Source organism: Gorilla gorilla, chromosome 11, assembly GCF_029281585.2.
Source record: "Gorilla gorilla gorilla isolate KB3781 chromosome 11, NHGRI_mGorGor1-v2.1_pri, whole genome shotgun sequence".
In the NCBI taxonomy this organism is placed as follows: Eukaryota; Metazoa; Chordata; class Mammalia; order Primates; family Hominidae; genus Gorilla; species Gorilla gorilla.
Genome location: NC_073235.2, coordinates 54,850,764 through 54,862,231, shown reverse-complemented (window position 1 = coordinate 54,862,231; position 11,468 = coordinate 54,850,764). Strand labels below are relative to the sequence as shown.

General features: G+C 35.9%; 1 protein-coding gene across 9 annotated transcripts in view; it reads right to left on the bottom strand.

The window, feature by feature from the left end:
• FMNL2 (formin like 2) overlaps window positions 1–11,468 on the bottom strand; it is a 315,524-nt gene that overhangs the window by 284,267 nt on the left and 19,789 nt on the right. The gene's annotated exons all lie outside the window — the stretch shown is intronic.

Genomic DNA, 11,468 nt, shown 5'->3' with positions numbered 1-11,468 from the left:
TATATCTCCTAATGCTATCCCTCCCCCCTCCCCCCAACCCACAACAGTCCCCGGTGTGTGATGTTCCCCTTCCTGTGTCCATGTGTTCTCATTGTTCAATTCACTGTTCTCATTCTTATGGGGAAATCTCAATACATCCAAAATTGTACTCATCTTGCCTGCTATGACCCAACTGGCCCAATCTGTCAGTTGCACCAGTAATCTTCCAAATTTCTGGGCTCTAGTAAACATGGAGGTTACTGACTCTTTTCTCTCCATCATTCTACAGATCAAGGGCTCTAAACCTGGGATCTATGACCTCTGAAAGCCTGTGAATGGGTTTCTGCTACTACATGTTAATTTTTACATGGGTATACGCACATGCACTTGGCTATGGTTGTCATAAGAATCTCAGGAGTCCCTGATGCAAACAAGGATCAATTTGAATCCAAGTCCTGTCCTTTCTTTTGAGGCACCAACTCTCAGTCTCCCTTTCTTCATTCTTCCAGACACCTATCTTATCTATTCTCATAGCTGCTGACTGTCTGATTATGGCAGGAGACTTTGTTGTTGTTTTGAGACAGAGTTTTGCTCTGTCGCCCAGGCTGGAGTGCAGTGGCGTGATCTCGGCTCACTGCAACCTCCGCCTCCCAGGTTCAAGCAATTCTCCTGCCTCAGCCTCCCTAATAGCTGGGATTATAGGCGTCCACCACCACACCCAGCTAATTTTTTGTATTTGTTGTAGAGATGGGGTTTCACCATGTTGGCCAAGCTGGTGTCGAACTCCTGACCTCAGGTGATCCTCCCACCTCAGCCTCCGAAAGTGCTAGGATTATAGACATGAGTCACCACGCCCGGTCATGGCAGGAGACTTCTGATTGGGCTAACTGTCTTTGTCCACTCTAAGCCATCCCAGCATTACTCCTAAATAACATTTCTAAAACATAAGTTTGACCACAACTTCTCTTGCCATATCCACAGAGACTATGTTCTTCTAGCCATAGCAACTATATGCAGTCTTTCAAAACACACCATACCACCGTGCCTTTCCCTAGGATGACTTCCTCCCAAAACTGCTCCCCACCTCTCCTCAATTCCAAGCCATTACATTCATCTTCCACTCTCCAGTTCAAGTCAACTCTCCTTAAGTTCCTTTTCTAATTCCTCGTCAATCTCTGCCTCCAAAGAGCATATATCACCTCTAGGCTCCCATTTAATACATATTCCTATTATAGCATTAACTATATAAAGACATTGTCTTTTCATCTCTTTATACTCTAATACAGTACCCAGCACACCATGGTCACCCAATACATTGTCACTAAATGGATAATCATATATTATGTGCTGGGCACATAGGTGTGCAATACATAGGTGGATTGAAAAGACTTCAAAAATACTTTTACTTCATGTTATATCTCAATTTTCCGAATCTTCAGCTTAACTAAGGCATTATTTAGGGTTTGCAGAAGGGGTGTTCTAGACAGAAGGATAGGACCTCTCAATCTCTCAAGAACTTATTAACAAATTTCACTCATGAGAGAGAATTCTGAATTCTCAGTATCAATACAGAAGATAGTCCAGCTAAAAGCTCTCTTGAAAAAAGCTGGATTTCAGATACCAAACAAAAACTTTACTGAGGAAACTTATTTATGTAAGATCAAAGTCACAGGCTAATTCCAAGATCTGAGTTAATCGCCAGTTGCACAATTTACCATTTTGCCAGGAAAAGTACCCAAAGCATATCTAAATAGATTAATGTATTGGAAATACCGGTCATGGAATTGCTTCAGAAATTCTGCCAAATTTGCTCTTGTTGCACTAGATTGTCTCAAGATATGTTTTACGGTTTACTAATGTTTGGGTTTAAAAGCCTGGTTCTCTGGCTAATATCATGACAACATGCAAAGGCAGGCAAGAAAGACTTAAGATAGAACTGCCAACATTTTTCTTTTCATTCACCCCTTAGGTTTAATAACTCCATGTGTATCCTATAGGTCTCTGTAAATAAAAAACAAAATTTGTTGATTAAATTTTAACCTTAATATCTAAGGATCTGGTAAAAAAAAAAAAAAAAACACACAAACCTCCTAACAGATGTGAAACTCCTAAAGGATGTGAAAATTTCATTGAAAATGACCAAATGTAGTCTGGATTTCCAAGAGACTCAATTCTTAACCCTACTTCTGCTTTCTCTGGCTCAACTCACTTGTCTGTAATTAATATATCTAAGAGAAGAAGTGTCCCAGTAGAGGAGTATCTGAGGGTCTCAGGCAACTACCTCATGAGCAACTCAAGAATACACTCGGGCAAATAAAACAAAACTCAGTGCCATGAATTCCAATATAAACACCAACAACAACAACAAAAAAATCAAATTAACTCTAAGTTATTTGCGGTCTGCTATAGCAAAAAATGTTCATGTACAGTATTGTCTAGCAGGTGCCAGACAACAAGTAGAAAACTCAGCCTACTGCAGTCGGGCACAGTGGCTCACATCTGTAATCCCAGCAACTTTGGGAGGCCAAGGTGGGCAGATCACCTGAGGTCAGGAGTTCGAGACCAGGCTGGCCAACATGGTGAAACTCCATCTCTACTAAAAACACAAAAATTAGCCAGGCTTGTTGGCAAGCGCCTGTAATCCCAGCTACCTGGGAGGCTGGGGCAGGAGAATCACTTGAACCCAGGAAGCGGAGGTTGCAGTGAGCCAAGATCACACCACTGCACCCCAGCCTGGGCGACAGAGCGAGACTCTGTCTCGGGGTGGGGGGAGAAAAAAAGAAAAAAAACTCACTGAGCCTGCCATTGAAGATACCAAAATCCGATTATTCTACAAAGCACTTCAGAAACACTGAGAAACGAGAAAGATCATAAATTGTTGCAATTAGCAAGTATTTTAGTAAAAGTCCCCAAAGGAAACTCCAAACGAAAATAGAATTCAGTCATCCTCATACATTGGGATTTAAACTAAGATTTTCAGGAAACAAACTAACAACACATAAGGAGTTTAATATGACCAGTTTCCATTTAGTTATAATCCAAACATCTAGCAACTTGAAACAAAAGGTTTTCAGAATCATTTGCAGTGTGATTATTTGGGGATTATTTTTTGTTTTGGGGGGACAACAGCTTTATTGAGTTATTCCTATAGCATATGATTCACCCATGTAATGCACACAATTCGACAGTTTTTAGTATATTCAGAGTTATGCAACCATCACCACCAATTTTAGAACATTTTCATCGCTTCAGTGAGAAACCTTGAACCCTTCAGCTATCAACCACTCCAATCCTCACAGGGTCTCTAGCCCTAGGCAACCACTAATCTACTTTCCCTCTATATAGTTTTGCCTATTATGGACATTTCACATAAATGGAATCATGTAATATGTAATCTTTTGTGACTGGCTTCTTTGACATAGCGTAGTTTGCTAGATTCACCGTGTTGTAGCATGCATCAGCACTTCATTCCTTTCTGTGGCCAAATAATATCCCATTGTATGAATATATACCACATTTGGTTTATCTAGTCATCAGTTGCTGGGACTCCTGATTTTGAAGGAAACAGTTAAAGTTGATAAGGTATTAAGTGATATTTTGTCCATAAAAGGGTCTCCTTAAGTCAAAATAGAATCAGCTTCAGACACCATTAATCAATAACCAATGATTATGGATGATTATGACTATGACTCTAAAGAACCACAAGGCACTCAGGACCTTCTGCACTACCACAAAAAAAAAAGCAAGCAAGGGGTGGGGGACTGGGGTGATAAAACATTCAAACATAGAGAAAGAGACACTAGAGTCCTTTTCAGTCCTAGTTTCCTTATCCGTAAAATATCCCAAATGGTTTGCAGTCAGAATTAAATCCTCTACAGGGGTTACTCCATTTTACCTCTGTTACTAGGAAGGGAAATGAAGCCCAGGGAAGAAAGTGATTTAAAAGTTTCAGCAACAATTAAAGGCAAAGTTAAAACTTACATCTAATTCTCTTAGTGCCCATTTTGTTATTTTTCACCACTCTTTACACTGTACTTGATATCATCCTAAGAAATGATTTAGAATGTATATCAAGACTCAGTTACAAGTATGTTCAGAACACAAGTGTGCGACCATCCCAAGAGTCAAACAATAAGGAACTAGTTAAACTGAAATGCTCATTAGTGTAACACTTTGCAAACACTCAAAAGTTCTAATTAAAGATATGAAAGTATGTTCATGATGTGGATGCATGTAGCTAAACAAAACCATACTGGAAGAATACATACCAAAATATTAACAGTGCTTATAGCTGGGCATTGTAATTAGAAATGTTCTTGTCTTCCATTCCTAATTGTTTTCTAATATTCTACAATGAGAATATATTATGTGTACTAATGGGAAAAAAAGTATTTATAGGTATGTTTGGCATTAGCATTGAGTGTAACTTGTCATATTCTATTTGATAACTTTATAGTAACAAGACTAAAATGAGTGTAATTCCTCATATTCCTCATCCCACATTATTACATATAAAACATTTCCCTCAAAAGCGCTTTGGAGGATTTATCCCATATGAATGCTCTAAGACGGTAACAGTGATAGTTAATCTAGTTTGCAGATGGTGGGGTTAAAATGCAGGGGATCTTAAGGACATGGCTGGCAAAGCTGGATTAAAACCCCTGAGTTTAAGTCATTCCAGCTTTCATAGTTAAACTGTTAATCAGAAAGCTAAAACCAAGAAAATGGATGATTTTATGAGAATCATGCTATCTTGTGTGGCCTACCATGTAAAATGTAGACACCTAGAAACAAAATATCAAACCACCTTCTGTTGTGATATTACTTTGCCACTGAAGTCAAGAGGCGCAGATGTAGGTAGAAACAGACAATAAACAAGGATAACTATCTATAAAGTTATCAGCAAGGTGAAAGAGTATATTGAAACAATACAAAAAGCCCCAGAAATAAGCCACAATTTAGAACACACACCCCAAAAGGCTGCCCTGTGTTTTCGGTTTTCATGTGTATTTTACTGGAAGTTTTCAAGTGAGTAAAAATTAAGTTGACCATATCAAACTAAATTTCAAACAACAGTTTGTAAAAATTGATTATTATCATTATCCAAGTTCTCACAACATACGCAAAACTCAAGAGATATACATCAGAAGTTATCAAAGAATAAGAAAAATCCCTTTACAAATGTAGTATTTTCCATAAAAATGCTTTTATCTGGAAAAAAATGAGACTATAGACCCAAATATATTAGTATGCCTGCTAAAATTTAGCCCTTTTCTCAGTATCCTCTTGAGTCTTAATTATTCCCCACTGTTTATTATGCAGTCAAAAATTTGAAAAAGCAAATGTTTCCAATCTTAGCAATTACTACAAGGAATAGATATTGGCAACTCAGCAAGACTTAAGAAGTCTTATAAACAAATCCAAAGAGTAAACCCTTTCTTCAGTGTGAGCTTTATGAGCAAAGAGTTTAAATTATATCTGACCAGGTTGCTTCAATATTGTATTACAAATAAATTCTGGAATTTAATTATCATGTAGTACATCTTTTCCATCTAAAATAAGTCAGACCAACATGTTTTAAAAGAATAGAATGGTATAGAAAATGCAATACCATTCACATATAAAGATAAGAATTGTTTTATGAAGCTTGTTTTGATTTCCTTTGAATATACAGAACTTATATATACTGGGCCATAAATGTATAATATATTTTAGCACCAGTCGCCGTCAATTATTCAAAGAATAATCTTAATTCCTTCAGAGTAGGCCATGAGTATTTACTTTCAGAAGATAGCATACAGACCATCTGTTAATAGGGAAACAAACAAACAAAAAAAAGCGTAGCTGGTCATGGTGGTGGGTACCTGTAGTCCCAGCTACTCAGGAGGCGGAGGTGGGAAGATCACATAAGCCAGGAGGTAGAGGCTGCAGTGAGCTATAATTCCACCACTGCACTCCAGCCTGGGCAACAGAGTGAGACTCTGTCAAAAAAGAAAAAGAAGAGAAGAGAAGAGGAAAAGAAGAAAGAAAAAGAGAGGAAAAAAGAAAAAGAAGCAACTGATTCTAAAAAACGGAGAAACAATTGTTCTCAGTCATCTTACTATGAACATTTCATAAATCTCATTCACTTACTATTCAACAAGTAAAATACATCTGAAGAGCAAAGATGTGGTTTGTGGCTTCGAAAACCCCCTTTATTATGCTTTAGTTGCAATTTCTCTTTTCTGACAGGATAATGAGAAATTAATAGTGATATTCTATTTCGATAAGCCATCCTTTGTGGTTTACAGCCTACAAGCTTGTTATTGAAGGATGTCACTTTCCCAAGTTGTATCTACTCCAGGCCCTCCACTCTCACTATCTTCGACAAAAGAGAAGAGGACAGAGTAGTTGAATGTGTGCCTAGTTCAAATGACGTCAGAGTGGCCAGCCAAAATCCCTCAACTACTTGCTAAGTAAATACTAAAATACCGTAGGATTGTTCTGAGAAATACACATGAAACATCGCACAGTAAAAGCCCTCAAAAAGTAGTGAAGATTAAAACAACTCTTGTAGAAGTAGACAAACCCCCATTTGAGCAAATAAACCAGGACAAACAGAATACATAAATTTTCCCCTTCTTCCAAAATTGCTCAATGGCTTTGTAAAGGGTGGTGAAAAACAGAGGGATACTAAGAATCTCTCCCACCAAAAGATCAAAGGCAGATTGAATAATCAGTATAGAAGCCAAGATGATCCTCTGTATGTTCTGTCTCACCACTGCCCCAGCTTAAAAAAAATCAACTCCACACTTAACTTCCTAATGCCTGACTCTCCCTACTTCCTTTAGTTGTTTTTACCTGTTATGTAAAAAAAAAAAAAAAAAAAAAAAAAAAAAGGCTACCTCTTAGGTCACAGCTACAACTGTGAAATTAAATGATGAATATATAGCACAACAATTAAGATTGGGCACTTAGGAGCCAGGGGACTCAAATTCAAATCCTGACTCTGTCATTTATTGTGTGACTTTAGGCAAGTTGCTCAAACTCTGCACCTAAATTTCCTCTTAGGTTACATGGAATTAATTACAGTTATCTCCTTGGGGTGTTATTAAGATTAAATACATTAAAAGCACAAAAAAAAGACTCTATAAATATTAGCTGCCATTATATTAAGCTTTCCACAAACAATCTGAATCTATATTCATCTCAAAGGTAAAGTTTAAAATGGATGGCAACTATTAATAATTTTATTTATGTTTGTAAAACTTATCACTGGAAATACATTGTAAGCTCCTAGATGGCAGCTCACTGTTAGTACTCACATCTAGTGCCATGTAGGTGCTAAAAAACTTTTGCTAATCTCATAATATGTAGGTACAATCTGTGTACACTGTGGGGATGAATTCCTCTAACACCAACTTCATCAAGGAAATATAGCCACTTTAGAAAGCACTTCAACACTAATCACTTAAGTTGAATATGCCCAAGACCCAACAATTGTACTTCTAAGTGTTAATATATGACCTTAAGAAATTTATACCTGTGCATCAGGTGACATAGACAAGGATTTTGATTGTAACATTACTTGTAATAACCTCATATGTCCATCAATACGACAAGAGATAGTTGACTCCCATTATTTGCAGTAGTTATTGTATTCATCAGGGTTCTCTAAAGGAACAGAACTAATAGGATATATGTATACACGAAGGAAGTTTATTCACAGAATTTTTTTTTTTTTTTTTTTGGAGACGCAGTCTTGCTCTGTCACCCAGGCACAATCTCGGCTTACTGCAACCTCCACCTCGCAGGTTCAAGCAATTCTTCTGCCTCAGCCTCCCAAGTAGCTGGGACTACAGGTGTGCACCACCATGCCCAGCTAATTTTTGTACTTGTAGTAGACAGGGGTTTCACCATGTTGGCCAGGGTGGTCTCAAACTCCTGACCTCAGGTGATCCACCCGCCTCAGCCTCCCAAAGTGCTGGGATTACAGGTGTGAGCCACCACGCCTGGCCTTATTAGCAGAATTGACTCACAGGATCACAAGGTGAAGTCCAACAATAGGCCATCTGCAAACTGAGGAGCAAGGAAGCCAGTCCCAGTACCAAAACCTGTAAAGTAGGGAAGCTGATAGTGCAGCCCTCAGTCTGTGGCCAAATGCCCGAGAGCCCCTGGCAAATCACTGGTGTAAATCTAAGAGTCCAAAAGCTGAAGAACTTGGAGTCTGATGTTCGAGGGCAGGAAGCATTGGGCACAAGAGAAAGATGAAGGCTAGCAGACTCGGCAGACTCAGCAGACTCAGTGAATCAGCTCTTCCATCTTCTTCTGTGTGCTTTATTCTAGCCACACTGGCAGCTGATTGGATGGTGCCCACCCAGATTGAGGGCGGATCTGCCTCTCCCAGTTGACTGACTCAAATGTTAATCTCCTTTGGCAGCACCCTCACAGACTCACCTAGGAACAACACTTTGCATCCTTCAATCCAATCAAGTTGACACTCGATATTAACCATCACAGTTATGGTCTATAAAGTCACCATGGACACTGAATTATTGACCATTGAACCATCAGTTCTAGCGGAAATACACGGTTAGGCTCCCCAGAGCCTCTGGTTGCAACATTTTTGTCAACTGATCAATACATAAAACTGTGCTATATGTGTTTCTTATTTTTATATATTAAACTTAATATATAGTTATATACTAAACTTAATATATAGTTATATACTAAACTTAATATATAGTTATATACTAAACTTAATATATAGTTATATACTAAACTTAATATATAGTTATATACTAAACTTAATATATAGTTATATACTAAACTTAATATATAGTTATATACTAAACTTAATATATAGTTATATACTAAACTTAATATATAGTTATATACTAAACTTAATATATAGTTATATACTAAACTTAATATATAGTTATATACTAAACTTAATATATAGTTATATACTAAACTTAATATATAGTTATATACTAAACTTATTTAATATATAGTTATATACTAAACTTATTTAATATATAGTTATATATTAAACTTATTTAATATATAGTTATATATTAAACTTATTTAATATATAGTTATATATTAAACTTATTTAATATATAGTTATATATTAAACTTATTTAATATATAGTTATATATTAAACTTATTTAATATATAGTTATATATTAAACTTATTTAATATATAGTTATATATTAAACTTATTTAATATATAGTTATATATTAAACTTATTTAATATATAGTTATATGTTAAACTTATTTAATATATAGTTATATGTTAAACTTATTTAATATATAGTTATATGTTAAACTTATTTAATATATAGTTATATGTTAAACTTATTTAATAGTTATTGTTATATGTTAAACTTATTTAATAGTTATTGTTATATGTTAAACTTATTTAATAGTTATTGTTATATGTTAAACTTAATAGTTATTGTTATATGTTAAACTTAATAGTTATTGTTATATATTAAACTTATTTAATAGTTATTGTTATATATTAAACTTATTTAATAGTTATTGTTATATATTAAACTTATTTCATAGTTATTGTTATATATTAAACTTATTTAATAGTTATTGTTATATATTAAACTTATTTAATAGTTATTGTTATATATTAAACTTATTTGTTATTGTTATATATTAAACTTATTTAATATTTATTGTTATATATTAAACTTATTTAATATTTATTGTTATATATTAAACTTATTTAATATTTATTGTTATATATTAAACTTATTTAATATTTATTGTTATATATTAAACTTATTTAATATTTATTGTTATATATTAAACTTATTTAATATATATTATTGATACATTAACACTGAACTCACAGCCTCACAGCCAACAGCTCTCTAAATTCATGCATGAAAGAAGCTTACCAATATACATATCTTCTCCATAAGGCACATCTCAGCCTTCCTGCACTTAGTTAACACCGGACAGCACTTCAACATTATGCTTGAAGCCTGTTTTAAATAGCAAAATCACCAAAAAAAAAAAAAAAAGCACAAAAGTGCAAAAAGTGTGGCACTAAATAGAAAGCAAAAAGGACACACGTGTACAGTATGCATGCTGAAACAAAAAAGCAGAGTCACCTTGTTCAACCTCAGCTGAGAATCTGCACATCTGGTGACAAATTTTTCACCACTTTGTGGTCTGTGAGTGACCATAAAAGCACTGTATTAACTTTGGGGTTACAGATACATTTTTATCAAATAGGCAAATTTGCAAATCCAGAATTCACAAATAAGGAGGATCAACTGTAATTTATGGCACATTTATTCAATGAACATAATTCAAAAATTAAATGACCTCTAGCCAGGCTGGGTGTGGTGGCTCACGCCTGTAATCCCAGCACTTTGGGAGGCTGAGGTGGGTGGATCACTTGAGGTCAGGAGTTCGAGACCAGCCTCACCAACATGGTGAAACCCTGTCTACACAAAAATACAAAAACATTAGCCAGGCGTGGTGGCGCACACCTGTAATCCCAGCTACTGGGAAGGCTGAGACAGAAGAATTGCTTGAACTCAGGAGGCAGAGGTTGCCATGTGCCATTGCACTCCAGCCTGGGTGACAGAGCAAGACTTCATCTCAAAAAAATAAACAAAATAAAATAAATGACGTAAAGCCACAAGCATCAACATAAATACTTCTCAAATCAAATGTATAAAAATTCAAAAGCACATATGGATTATAGTGCCATTTCTATAAATTCAGAAGCAAACTATAAGTTATTTTTAACAAGAGTGCATAGGAATGAGATGTGCCAATTCGGGGTAATTTTCCTCTGTAGCGGGAGAAAGGAAGTCAGGAGAGAACGAGCTTGGACTGTGTCTATAACATTTTATTTCTTTGGGTATGTATTCTAACCTAGTATTCTGTAATGCTGGGACTATTTTGTTAAGAATATGTCCATTAGAACTACCACTCAGTAGTGAAATACACGTGCTACAGAGCAACATGTTGTAGAAAAGGAAACTACTCCCTGAAATTACAGCACATCATAGAGCAGTGCTGGAAATCATTTAACAGCGTGATGGACTATGACTATGACAAGGGTCTGTTTGCACAGAAGGAAAGAAGACCTGTACAAAAGAGAGATGAAAAGGAGAGGGACAAAGGGTCAAATTTTCATTTCTAGATGCACCCTGCATATCTGCTGCTCCTTTGAAGTTCATGGGAGTTTCTTCCCAGAAGGACTACATGCAGCACAGAGAACCACCCAAAAGCAAGCTTAGTCACTGGGACATGAGAAAAACCTAAAGCCCTAAAAAAATTACTCCTAAAGCAGGGGACAAGGTTTGGGAAGGAAAGCTCCTGAATGGAAACCAAGACAAGACGAATAGTTTCTACTGCCAAAGACCGGGGATGACCCATCACGGTCTTATTTTCATTGGAATAAAGCAGTGGTTTTCTTAGGGCAATGAAAAAGATATCATCTAACTCCCAATTTTGTTTCTGCTCAAGAA